We start from the raw sequence: 14,533 nt of genomic DNA, 5'->3' as shown, positions 1-14,533 counted from the left end.
AAGTCTTTCTTTATATCACTAATTTTACTTCATTTTAGTTATTTTCTGTACTTGCATTTAATAAGCTTGTTCTTGCTAGTTGTTTTCTTTAGTCGTTCCATTCCGTGTTACGTTAAGGAACATTAAGGGATTAAACAATCCCATTAAAAGACAAAGAAGCATATTACCAAGCAATAGCGATAATTATCGCTATTGCTTGGTTAGAGACAAAAAATTTCCGCTGAGCTGCGGCGATTTTTCCCGCAAATAAACCTTGGTATTACCAAGGTTTATCGCAAATGCGATAAAAATCGCCGCAATGCATGAATATCGCTGAAAATTCGGTGATATTCATGCATTACCGAGCTAATGCTCTTAGCCATGTTTTATAAACAGGAGTGGTAACGGCTAACAGGAGCGCACAGCACAACGTCAAGGTTAATGTAACAGATCAAAGCAAAATATCAAGTTGGTGCTCAGGAAGAGGTGGGAGACTGGTTACCACAGTCCCCAAGGCAAACCTAGGTCCAAACAATTATTGTAGTCCTCCGAGCACTCAATGTTATCAAAAAAAGAGTCTTTATGTAGTTTTCATTCTTTTAATGTCCACTCTTCATCCAAATCAAAATCCAAATTTCCATCAAACGATTGCGTGCAGCCAACGCGCGTTTCGTCAAGTCCGTGTAGGACAATTTGACTTCCTCAGGGCTGCAACCCAAAGATTTACAATCAGTCTCATTCTTCCACATAAAAGCACAGAGCAAAGCAATTCATACATTGTTTGCATATTACCGTAAATCATACAAAACAAATACTGTTCTAACCTAAGTTTAGGTCCAGTGTATAATTACTATATTAACACACTAGTCTCACAAGAAGGAATATTTTTACCAAAGACCAAACTTCAATATTAATTTAGAACAAAAACTATTTCAAACCATCAAATTTCATACGAGTCATGTATACAGCGTAATAGGTTTAAGACTGTGGTTCCCGAAAACGCCAATAGTTAACAGGTCATATGTAAATAACTCACCTAGCTAATGGTAATTGTGATCTATAATAAAATTATATATATAGTCGATTTGACAATACTAAATCAGTAACATTGGATAAGTATTGCAAGCTAGGCAGTGCTTATTGAGTTCAACCTATTTGATTGTTTCCTGTTCAATATATGCACTCACCATGTAGTTGCAGGATTATTATATATATCTCTCCAGCAGATATGTTTCTGTCTCAAGTCCTCACTTATAATCCGAGTCTCAGTGTATTATTCCAATCAATTCCTAAAGTAAATTAATACCTGTGTCAGTAATGGTCTCTACGAGTTGTTTAGCCCAGTACATATATTCGTTATGTGTACCTCACCTTATATTCCAGTATCTGTATATAAGCGTTTACTTTACTGTATCTTCAAATATCCTCCGTATTTAAAAGGAACAGCGACACGAGTCAGTGTCTAATAAAAGAAAAGTGCAATAGTAAGTCTCCTGTTATTCCCAATTATTTGCTCTAAAGTTATGGCAGTATCACTACACTGCGTCTGTCGAGCTCACCGTTTAGTCAGTTTCGTAGTTTTCTCAATCCGGCGTTCTGCGCGGGCGCCATCTTTTAGTGGCAATTTATAATAAAATGAGCGGGCGCCATCTTGTAGTGTCTAAATACATTCGCAAGAGCGGCCAATATGTTAAAGCGATCATAGACTCGCCATAGCTTAGATATTGCCTCAATAAGTTATAACAGTATCATTACACTGAGTCTGTGTATAGTCGATTACGTAGTATTCTCGATCCGGCGTTTCCGCGTGGGCGCCATCTTTTAGTGGCAATTCATAGTAAAATAAAGGATCAACATCTTGTAGTGTCTAAGTACACTCGCAAAAGCAGCCAATACCTTAAAGCGGTCATATATTCGCCATAGTTTAGATATGGAAACGCCGGATCGAGAATACTACGTAATCGACTATACACAGACTCAGTGTAATGATACTGTTATAACTTATTGAGGCAATATCTAAGCTATGGCGAGTCTATGATCGCTTTAACATATTGGCCGCTCTTGCGAATGTATTTAGACACTACAAGATGGCGCCCGCTCATTTTACTATAAATTGCCACTAAAAGATGGCGCCCGCGCAGAACGCCGGATTGAGAAAACTATGAAACTGACTAAACGGTGAGCTCGACAGACGCAGTGTAGTGATACTGCCATAACTTTAGAGCAAATAATTGGGAATAACAGGAGACTTACTATTGCACTTTTCTTTTATTAGACACTGACTCGTGTCGCTGTTCCTTTTAAATACGGAGGATATTTGAAGATACAGTAAAGTAAACGCTTATATACAGATACTGGAATATAAGGTGAGGTACACATAACGAATATATGTACTGGGCTAAACAACTCGTAGAGACCATTACTGACACAGGTATTAATTTACTTTAGGAATTGATTGGAATAATACACTGAGACTCGGATTATAAGTGAGGACTTGAGACAGAAACATATCTGCAGGAGAGATATATATAATAATCCTGCAACTACATGGTGAGTGCATATATTGAACAGGAAACAATCAAATAGGTTGAACTCAATAAGCACTGCCTAGCTTGCAATACTTATGCAATGTTACTGATTTAGTATTGTCAAATCGACTATATATATAATTTTATTATAGATCACAATTACCATTAGCTAGGTGAGTTATTTACATATGACCTGTTAACTATTGGCGTTTTCGGGAACCACAGTCTTAAACCTATTACGCTGTATACATGACTCGTATGAAATTTGATGGTTTGAAATAGTTTTTGTTCTAAATTAATATTGAAGTTAGGTCTTTGGTAAAAATATTCCTTCTTGTGAGACTAGTGTGTTAATATAGTAATTATACACTGGACCTAAACTTAGGTTAGAACAGTATTTGTTTTGTATGATTTACGGTAATATGCAAACAATGTATGAATTGCTTTGCTCTGTGCTTTTATGTGGAAGAATGAGACTGATTGTAAATCTTTGGGTTGCAGCCCTAAGGAAGTCAAATTGTCCTACACGGACTTGACGAAACGCGCGTTGGCTGCACGCAATCGTTTGATGGAAATTTGGATTTTGATTTGGATGAAGAGTGGACATTAAAAGAATGAAAACTACATAAAGACTCTTTTTTTGATAACATTGAGTGCTCGGAGGACTACAATAACTCTTAGCCATGTTATCCACCTCCCATTGGATAACATGGTTAAGAACTGCTCAGGGCAGGTGATAGCTTTTGAAGATATTCACACTTAGCGCGAATATCTCCAAAAGTTGGTAATAGGAGATAGCGATGTTAGCGACTGTTTTCAGTCGCTAATATCTTGGCACGCCCACTTTGCATGTCATTAGTGATAAATATCACTGACATGCAAAGTGGGGCCCAAGATGGTCGCTGTCTCCTACTAGCTGTCGCTAACTGGTGTTAGCGACAGCTAGGTAATAGGGAGATAATTTTATCTCCGCTTTCTTGGCTTTTAAAGCCAAAAAAGCGGAGATAAACCCCCTTGATAATATGCCTTAAAGGGTGTTATCTCACCTGGCAAGACTTCATACTGATGTTGCCCCCTTGTGATTTTATTGCACAAAAAGTTAAATGTTTCTTCCTTTTCTCTTGACTGTGATGCTAATGGCCGTTGGGTCATTGTTAATTTTCTTGTTGACAATATTCCTCTTATTCTCTTTAATGTGTATGCCCCTACTGGAGTTGATAGATCCTTTTGGCCCTCGGTTTCTGATAAACTGGCCTCCCTCTCTGGGGATTACATCCTTTTTGGTGGGGACTGCAATCAAATTATGGATCCCTTCCTTGACCGTCGCTCGAAAGCTAAATTTATACCCTCCAAAATGCATTCCCAATTTATCAAAACCACTAAGAATAGTGCTTTAGTTGACATATGGCGATTGTGCAATCCTGACCTTAGTGAATATAGCTTTTTCTCCCCTCCTCACCAATCCCAATCTCGCATTGATCATATTTTCCTTAGCAAATCCCTTTCCCAACATGCCATCCGCTCCGAAATAGGCTCCATTCTCCTTTCTGATCATGCCCCTGTTTTTGTGGATCTGGATCTCCTTCCCTTTTCCCCTCACTCTGGCAGATGGCGTTTCAATAATGCCCTATTACAAGATCCTGTTTTTTGTTCTGAATTTTCTACCTTTGCCACTGAATTTTTCCTTCTCAATCACATCCCTGACTCTTCCTTCGTTATGGTTTGGGACTCCTTCAAAGCAGCCTCTAGAGGTTTTATCATCAATTTTGTGGCGAGACGGAAAAAACTCAGAGAGGCCGAGTTTACTCAAATTCTGGCTGACATCAAGCGCCTGGAGCTTGACTATCATTCTTCCAATTCTGATTCCTCCCTTAAAAAACGTATTGAGGTGAAAATTTCTTTCAATAAATTCACAACGGAAGCTGCATCTAATCTTTTAATAATATGCAACTCCCGATATTATGGTGGTAAGAATAAGATGGGGAAGCTCCTTGCTAACTATTTGAAAATTTGAAAAGAAAGCACGAAGATTGAATCCATTCGAACTTCCTCTGGCGAATCCCGATTTAAGGATAAAGAAATTCTTACCGAATTTGTCAAATTCTATGACACTCTCTATACCCCTGAACAAATTCTGACCTCCACGGATCTTCTTTCCTATTTCCAGTCTCTTCCTTCTCCTCCGATGTCCCATGTTAAACTGAAATCTTTGGATGTAGACGTATCACTTTCCGAAATATCCCATGCTGTTTCTAAGCTCAGACATGGGAAGGCTCCTGGCCCTGATGGCTTCACCATTGAATTCTATTGTCATTTTGCCTCTCTCCTCCTTCCTAAACTTCTTCTTTTAATCTTTTCTTGCAGCAGGATCTTCGAGTAGTTCCTTCCAGCAGGCCTTACTTTGCTTGATTCCCAAGGAAGACAAAGACCATACCCTGTGCAAGAATTACCGCCCAATCTCCCTGGTTAACACGGATTACAAGATATTAGCTAAGATCCTAGCTTTGCGCTTGGACCCCCTTTTGCCGGATTTAATCGCCTCAAACAGTCCGGTTTTGTTAAGGGCCGTCTTTCTTCCGATAATTCACGAGTCTTCCTTAATATTCTCAGCAGGGCTTCCTCGTTGGACCTTCCTTTGGCAGCTATCTCCTTAGATGCGGAGAAAGCTTTTGATAGGATTGGATGGGATTTCATGTTCCAGGCTCTTCGTTGGTTAGGCGTTCCCTCTAATCTCATTTCCATTGTTTCCTTACTTTACTCTAACCCCCAAGCCTCCATTTTTGTTAATGGTACGGCTTCAGATTATTTCCCTTTACACAGAGGTGTTCGACAGGGTTGCCCCCTATCCCCTCTATTATTTGTTTTAGCTTTAGAACCCTTTCTTACTAAGATTCGTCAGGATGACAAAATTTCTGGTTTTCAATTTGGTTCTCATCAGGTTAAGCTTTCAGTTTATGCTGATGACATTCTTTTTTATTGCTCCGATCCTTCCTCTTCTCTGCCTCCTTTTCTGCAGCAAGTCTCTTCTTTCTCTGCGGTTTCCGTTTACCGCCTCAACGTTGACAAGTGTGAAATCCTTCCTTTGAACTCACTGTGCCAGAAACATCTTTTCGCACAATCTGGATTCTCTTGGCAACCCTCTAAAATCAAATATTTTGGTGTTTGGTTTGCCCCGCTTCTATCGGATACCCTCAAGTTGAACTTTGATTATATTTCCAAGAAAATGGAGACAGCTATTACACGTTGGCACCCACTCTTTCTGTGTTGGTGAGGACGACTTAACTTGATAAAGATGATGCTTTCTCCCCTCCTTCTATATACTATTTCTATGGTCCCTATACGTATCCCGGTTTCTCTTTTTAAAAGGATTGACTCTTTACTACTAAAATTCCTATGGCATGGTAAACGTTCGCGGATTGCTCAAGCCTCCTTGCGAAAGGATAAGGCTCAGGCCGGTGTCCGTTTCCCTGACTTTCGAGAATATCATCGAGCTTTCTCTCTGAAACAAACAACTTGGTGGCTTTCCTCTGATCTCCCTTTCTATCCCCTCATCTGGTTACTTATGGAATCCTCCTTTATCTCTCCCTTTAACTTCCGTGAGCTTTTGTCCTTCACGTCTTATCCAGCACGCCCTCAAACACCTATCATTTCCCATTGCCGCAATCTTCTTCATCCTTTCTTGACCTCGTCTTATCCCTCCCTTCTTTCCCTCCACGAACAACCTATTTGGCATAATTCCCTTCTTAAAATTTGCAACCGCACTATTTACTGGAAGGTTTGGCACTCTTGAGGTCTATGTTGGATCTCTCAATTGCTCTCACACGGTGTCCCTCTCTCTTTCTCGGCTCTCCAATCCTCCCTTCTTTTTACCTTCTAGGGCCCATTTTCTATATGATCTGCTCTATCCAGCTCTTACACTCTTTCTCCAATCTCTTCCACCCTCCATTGATATCCCTTTAGTTTGTAGGTCCACGGCTTTGCTATTGGAATCTACTCCCTCGGCTTCCTCTCTTTATAACTCTTTCCGCTACACGGTTGCAGAGTGAAGTCCAAGATTGAAATCGCATGGAAATCGGATCTCTCTCAAAATTGGCCAGTTCATCTTTGGGATAGAGTCTGGTCCAAACTTCATAAGACCTCTAGAGCTGCTAATAACACCCAAACTTTATATTTTGTTTATAACAGAATTCTGTTTACCCCACTTGCCCTGTCACGCTTTCCGTCAGAGACCACTTCTTCACGTTGGTCTTGCCCTTGTCCTTCTGCTGACCTCAAACATATGTTGTTTGATTGCCCCCCTGTATCCAGGTTTTGGAATTCAGTTTCGGCCCAAATACAAAAGATTTTCCAATTTCAAATCCCCTTCTCCCCTGCACTTATTTTTCTAATTTCTCTCTCTCCAGACTTCCCACAATCCGCACGCCATTATCAGCTTCTTGACCTTTTTATAGCTGTCGCTTTCCACATTATCACTTCTAATTGGAAACACGCTTCGGATGTTTCCTATCGCTCATGGTGGAATGCAGTCTGTTTTCATCATTGACTTGACACTAATTATGTTACCCCTGTCTCCCTGGCAATTAAGCGGGATCTTGTCTGGCTACCTTTGGTAACCTATATCTCCTCCTTCGCTCCAGTACATCCCCGTTTAATCCATGTTGCAGCTGAAGTTCGCAAACCCCCATGAATATTCTAATGCCCTTTCCTTCCGATGTTTTATTTTACAATGTTATCTTACAGTACATGTACCTTATGCTCATTTGCTTTGTTCATGCTATTTTCATGCTTGTTATATTTGCTCTTTTTATGAAATTTTGAGAATTTGTTTATTTTCTTTCATGTACTTTACATTTACTCATGTGTTATCCTTAAGTTGTATCTTATTGGCATATACATTTTTCTGTTTCGTCATTTGTACCCCCTTTTCCCCCTTTTCATATTTTCAATTAAAATCGAACTTAAAAAAAAAAACTGCTATTCTTGCAGTAGACTTTTCATTTGTTTTCCTCTTCAATTAATGCTGTCAATTATACAGCAGTCCTGGCTGTCTTTATTGAATAATGGGGAAATCCACTGGAGAAGACAATTTGACGATGAGAAGGAGTATCACTTGAGTGTCAGGGGAGCTGGCAGAAGTCTCTGGGCCAGTATCTCACTCAATGGATACTAGATTTCAAGAGAACCCCTTCATTTTTATGTTTGCCTAGCTCCACCAGTGTTTGTTTAACAGCCATTCTTTTAGTGAGTTTTATTCTCATCCATAATCTCTGCCTTGCCCCTATTTAGTTTGGATTGACGTTAAGGTGATTGCTGTAGGTTGGGCTTTCTTGACAACCCAGCTTCTCTTGCCCCACTCAGTGCAGCCTTTAAAGTGTTGGAATGTTACAGGCACATCCATATTCTGGAGAAAGACTATAAGGACCAATTTACTTTGGTAGCAGAAAATAAACAGTGACTAAAACATTTGAAGAAGGTTAGCACTTAGCAGTTGTCAATGAACAAAACCAAAGTACTACTAAAAATTTGTTTGCTCCATCCCTAAAGTGATGAGGAGCGATGTTTTCAAAGTCCTTGTTTCTCTCTGGGTAAAATCATGCAAGCCATAACTGATGCAGTGGAGGTACATTTGCTTCCATAATCAATACATGACCATAATGCATTCCTTGGCAGCTCATCAAGCAGCTCCTTAGTGAACGCCCAAAATCCATGGTCTTGGAGCTGTAAACATATAGGCTCCAGCAACATGCTGCAAATAATGTCAGAAATGCAACAATATGCTGCAAGTAATAGTAGAAATGCAGCAGTATGTTGCAAGTAATAGCAGGAATGTGGTGATATGCTGCAAATATTAGCAGAAATGCATCAACATGTTGCAAATAATAGCATAAATGCTGCAATATGCTGCAAGCAATAGCATAAATACAGAAACATGCAGCAAATAATAGCTGACATGCAGCAAATGCTGCAAATATAGGCAGAAATGCAGCAACATGCTGCATTTAATAGCAGGCGTATAGAAACATGCCACAAATAATAGCAGACATGCAGCAATTAGCTGTATTGAAAGGCAGAAATCCAGCAATATGCTGCAAATAATAGCGGACCTATAGCAATCAGTTGCAGATAATAGCAGAAACGTAGCAACAGGCAGGAGATAATCGCAGAACTGCAGCAATATGCTGCAAATAATGGCCGCTATTCTGCAACATGCAGCAAATAATACCAAAAATGCAGCAACATGCTGCAAATAATGGAAGAAATGTAGCAACATGCTGCAAAAAATAGCGGAAATGATCCACCATGCAGCAAATAATAGAAGAAATGATGCAAAATGCAGCAAATAATAGCAGACATGCTGCAACATGCTGCACATTGTGGCAGAAATGCAGCAATATGCAGCAAATAGTATCAGAAATGCTCCTGTGAGTATGCAAGCCGCGCCAGCCAGTGGATGGTAACTATGGAGGTTATGTTGCAGCTTGGATCTTAAAGTTCTCCACTCAGTGTATATGTTCATGATTTTGCAAATTATTTTTTGTATTTATAGAAATGTCCACAACAAGGAGCCAAGTCAAACCCTTCTTTGGATACAATTTGTGGAATCACATACAGCAGAACAAAGAAAGATAGAGAGATTGAAAATTAATTCGACAGAAACCCTTGGCGCCTTTAAGCTTCATGTACAATAAAATGTACTTAAAGTAGTTATGTAGGAAGGTAGCACAGTTACCTCAATTCGAAAACAATTGTGTGGTTGGAGGGGGATGCCACTCTTTAATCCCATTCCCTATCCGTGCCCCTCTGCAGTGCCTGATCTGCTTCGTCTAGAATAGCTGCTGTCAATTTCACACTGCAGGTTTTCAAAGTTGTCAGCCGGAGCAAATACTTGCCTTGCCTCACAAAAAGGAGTGAAGGCAGAACTGGTTTAAATTCTACTTACGTACATTCTACATTGGCAAGACTTCCTCTCAGTCTAAAGCTTGTCCCAGAATTGAAACAGGGTTAAGGGATTGGTGGCGCACAGCCCCCGCAGTGCGTTCAGCCTTTCGCTGTCTGCTGCCCATTCTTGACAGCCTTTCGCAGGCTCTTGGAGCAGGCGGAGTGAATCCAGGATAAGAGGGGAGGCGTCGAGAACAGACTGGCACGAGTAGGATCAAAAGCAAACGACAGAAGAAATCGAATCCAGAACTCGAGCGCGGGGGTGAGATAAGAGCAGCCGATCTGTCTTTCATCTGCTATAAGTGTCACTCGAGAGAGAAGGAGAGAGGGGGGCGCCCTCTCTGGCGTTTGCAGGACTGTTAAAAAATGTCAGAAGTGGAGACCACAGGTCCACGGAGGAGAATGCTACCGGCGATTCGAAGCAGTTACGGTGTATATACCACTTTACCCAGTCTGGCTTGAACAACGAGCCGGAGCTCTAAAGGAAAATGAGTCTAAAAACCCTTCGGAGGAGTTACAGCGCATATGACAGACACCACCTGGTGTTCTGCTGTCTCTGAAGGGCGTATTGCTTTATTGACTCGAGTCAACCGCATGTCAGGTTCTATAACCTGGAGGGCGCGCAGGCTGAGGGCGCGCCATTAAGGACTCACGCGGACACCTTATTCAGTTCGTCGCGCGGTCCCGACTAACTCGGGGACACGCCCACCTTTATTTATGCAACCTACGCGGCGCCGTGCGCCACCGCGTATGCGTACGTCTACGTACGCTAATCAACTAGACCGCAACTGTGCGGTCACAACATTACATTCCTTTTCACCTTTGGTATGAACAACTACCCCCCCCCCCTTTTTCAAAAGTCTTGCTCTGAGTGTCCCCACAAATAACAAAACATGGCCATCCGGCCTGTTACCAGTCTCTTCAGGATCTCTCAGCCCACGGCATAGTCAGCCATCCTGGAGGAGGGCACCGGGTTTCTTCTCAGCCCATAGCCGGCCGCTTGGCCACGGAACAGCACTCTCTGGGGTGGTTCACTGGAGGGAGTGCTTGCGCCCAGGGTGCTCTGGGGGTTCTCGAGGAGAGCGGCACTGGGGGTGCCGGAGGCTCGTGGTTCCTCTGCAGAGTCTATGCCCCACTCCTGTATGGCGGCTTCGGGAGTGCTTTCTGGCCGGGTTGGCGATGCTGTTGATTCTCCCTTCCTTTCTGAGCTGGATGGATCGTTCTGGGGTTCGGCAGCTCTTTTGAAGAATGATACATTCCTGGTGACCGTTTCTCCTTCTCGTTGTGCGGTGATCATGGTCCCGTTCCGGGCAGTGACCGTCCATGGTTGCGGCTCAAACGGGAGCCTGAACTTGCTTCCTGGGTACCTGTCTCGGACGTACACTCGGTCATTTTTGGCGATGGATGACTCTTTGGACTTCCGCCGGAAGCTAGCATAGTCGTTGGACTTTTTCCTGTTGTGCACAGTTCTCCAAGATTCTGCACTGGCGGGGTTCCAGGTGGGGTGATTTGGGAGGGTGTCTCGGATTATGCGTCCCATCGTGGACGGACCTGGGGCTGCCTCAGTGGTGCGGTGTGGGGTGAGCCTGTATTCTCGGAGGAAGGAGTAGATTCCCCTTTCCACTGATGTTCCCTCAGCATGGGCAATCCGGATTGTTTTGTTCAACGTGCGCATAAATCGTTCCACTTCTCCATTCGATTGCGGCCATCGGGGTGTTATTTTCCGGTGTAGGATCCCCCACTCCGCTAGATACTCCGCAAACTCTTGGCTCTGAAAGGGGGGACCGTTGTCAGTTTTGACTCTCACGAAGATGCCATGGGTTGCGATGGTTTTCTCGAATTTGGCAATCACCTCTTTTGCGGTGAGTGATGTGATAATCTCCACCTCTGGATATTTCGTGTAGTCATCCATGATGACTAGCATGTGTCTTCCATCGGGCAGGTGACCGAAATCGGCACTGACGTGTTCCCATGGTCTTTCCGGGCCAACTTCTGTGATGACTGGCGGTGGGTTTTCTGGGAGGCCCGCTGCTTGGCACCACTGGCACTCTTTGACGGCCCGTTCCACTTGCGAGTCCATGTCTGGAAACCATAGCTTAGCACGGAGTCTGCTTTTTGTCTTCACCACTCCTTGGTGTCCTCGGTGAGCGAGGGCAATGGCTTGCTGCGTGAGGGTGGCCGGCATCACGATTCTGGGCCCTCTCAGCACGCAACCCTGGCTATCGACTGACAGCTCCTCCTTGACCCTCAAGAACGCTTCCAGGGCTGTTTTTGCTTGCGGTGTCCTCTGGCCCAGTGACGCTTGGAGCGTTTTCCACTCGTTGGTGCGTATGGCATTCGAGACAATCTGGAAGATCTCGTCATTTTGGGTGGCTTCGATGATCATTTCCATGCTCATGGGGAGCGGCCTGGATCTCTCGACTACCGCATTCACAAATGACTCAGTGTCTTCAGCATCTTCCCTCTCTCCCGGGGTGGCTGCCCTCGGATGGCGTGACAGAAAGTCCGCTGGGTTGGTGGCACCCGGTTTGAATTCAAGCAGGTAGTCATATTCCTGCAGCTGCAGGATCCACTTCTCAATCCTGGGTGGTGGTTTTGATACCGTTCCCCTGAATAGTGGAATCAGGGGCTTGTGGTCTGTGGAGACGGTGAACGGGTGTCCATACACGTACATGTGGAAATGTCTGCACGCCCAGTGGATGGCTATAGCCTCGCGTTCTATCTGAGAGTATCTTTGTTCCGTCTCTGTCAGCGACCTGCTGGCGTATGCAATCGGTGCCCAGTTATCTTCTCCTTGACGTTGCGTGAGGACGGCACCCAGACCGAATGGACTGGCGTCGACGGCGATATTGGTCTGCTTGGACGGGTCGAAGTACGAGAGCGTCTTCTCTGCCGATAAGGCTGCTTTCGTGTTTTGGAATGCGTCCTCCTGCTCTTCGCCCCACTGCCAGGGGGTGGATGTCTTCGTGAGCTCGCGAAGAGGTCGGGTGATGTTGGAGAGGTCCGGGATGAAGCGACCACAGAAATTGACCATTCCTAGAAAACTCCGCACCTCGGAGATGTTTGTCGGGGCGGGGGCCATCTGTACATCTTTGACCTTCTCTGGATCAGGGGCAACGCCTTTGTCTGAGAAGGTGTATCCGAAGAAACTGATGGTGTTGCGGAGAAATTGGCATTTTTCGCGGTGCAGGGTGAGGCCTGACTCCCTGAGTCTTTGCAGAACTCCCCTCAGCCGCTGGTTGTGTTCTTCCACAGACTGGGCGTATATCAGCAGGTCGTCGCTGACGTTGAGTACGCCGGGGAGTCCGCTGAGCACTTCGCGGATAGTGTTTTGGAAAACTTCTGCGGCACTCGATATGCCGAAGTTGAGCCGGCGATATCGGCGTAGGCCCACATGGGTTGAAAAGGTAGTGATGTACCTGGAGTCTGGGTGGAGTGGAAGCTGGTGGTAGCCTGAGCGGAGGTCGACTTTGGAAAACCATTTGGCTCCATTGAGTTCGCTCAATATGTCGTCAATGGTGGGTGTCAGGTGACGCTCCCGCTTGACTGCGGCGTTGGGTAGGCGCATATCCACGCATATGCGCACCTGCCCTGGCTGTTTGGGCTTTCTCGCTACTACGATCGGTGACACCCAAGGCGTAGGCCCATCCACTTTCTCAATTATTCCTTGTCTCTCTAGGCTCTCGAGCTCTTCTTCAACCTTCTTCCGGAGGTGGAACGCAATTCTCCGGTGCCGGAGTGCCACCGGTTGGATAGACGGGTCAATGTGCAGCGAAACTTCTTTCCCCTTCAGGCACCCGATGCCCCTGAACATGTCGTCAAACTCTTCGATGATGGTATCGAGTTCGTCTTCTAGGACAGCCATGGCGTAGAAGATGAGTTGAAGTTCCTCGGCGGCTTTTCCGCTGAGTAGCATGCCACTCCCTTCTTTTGTCACATAAACGGTGGAGGGGACCGTCCTGTCTAGGTGGCAGATGTCCGTTTGGAAGCACCCGATGAGTGGTATCGGGGTTTTCTGTCCGTAGGCGAACACTCGGATCTTTGCTTTGCTCAGGGTTGGCTTGTCCCGCAGTTGGTTATACACGTCTGCTGCCATTAACTCGATGGAGGCTCCTGTGTCTATAGTGGCTCTCACCTCTTGTTGGTTCACCCTTATGCGGCACTTCGGGAGGCGTTTCTTCTTCCTGGCCGGCTGATCGATGGCAAACACATAGTGTACGGGGTAGTCATGGACATCGTCATCCATATCTTCGCTATCAGGGCTGTCTCTGACGGCGTGCGCTGCCTCCGTCTTCTGTTTCGAGGACCTGCATACCGATGCGAAATGGTTCCATCGCCCACACGCGCTGCACTTCTTGCCGTTCGCCGGGCAGTCTTTTGCTCTGTGAGGTGTGCCCCCACAGTACCCACATTCCTTCCGCCTTTCCGGTGGTTTCTTCCCTCCGACTGACCTTTGTTTGGGGCGGACAATGTGCACTTGTTCTGCGACGTTGGATTGTTCACTTTTAGCCGGTCTGTGTAGTGCAGCCTCCATGTGCGAGGCTCTCGCTTTCGATAGTTCCTTGGAGCGGCCTAGTTTCAGGATCTCCGCCAGGGGTTTCCCATCTTCTTGGAGGATTTTGACCCTGAGATCGGAAGAATACATATTCTGGATTATCTGACCACGTATTTCTTCTTGCTCCTCCCTGAATCCACAGGTGCTAGCGAGCTCCATCAGTCTCCCGTGGAAGGCATCAAGAGACTCATCTGCTTCCTGCCGGGCTTGGCGAAAAAGGAAGCGGTTGTAGTCCTTGCTGACCATGGGTCCGAAGTAGGCGTTAAGCGCTTGCAGGAGCGTGACGTAGGTGTGTGGCGTGGCTTCTGTCAGCGTCTTGTAGATACGGTGAATGTCCTTACCCCCTAGGTGCAGGAGGAGTGCACGGCGGCGGTCCCTTGCTGTCCCCGCACCTTCGAAGTAGAAGTTGAGGCGCTCCGTCCAGTCCTTCCATCTTGGCGCCAAGGAGGCAGGTGCGCCGTCGATCACGAAGGGCTCGATAGGGGGGATGGTCGTCATCGTTGCGCGGGCACTGGATGCTCCACTAGGGGCG

This window comes from Lissotriton vulgaris, chromosome 5, assembly GCF_964263255.1.
Source record: "Lissotriton vulgaris chromosome 5, aLisVul1.2, whole genome shotgun sequence".
NCBI classification, from domain to species: Eukaryota; Metazoa; Chordata; class Amphibia; order Caudata; family Salamandridae; genus Lissotriton; species Lissotriton vulgaris.
The sequence above is the reverse complement of the archived record's forward strand: the minus strand, read 5'-3'. Positions refer to the sequence as shown.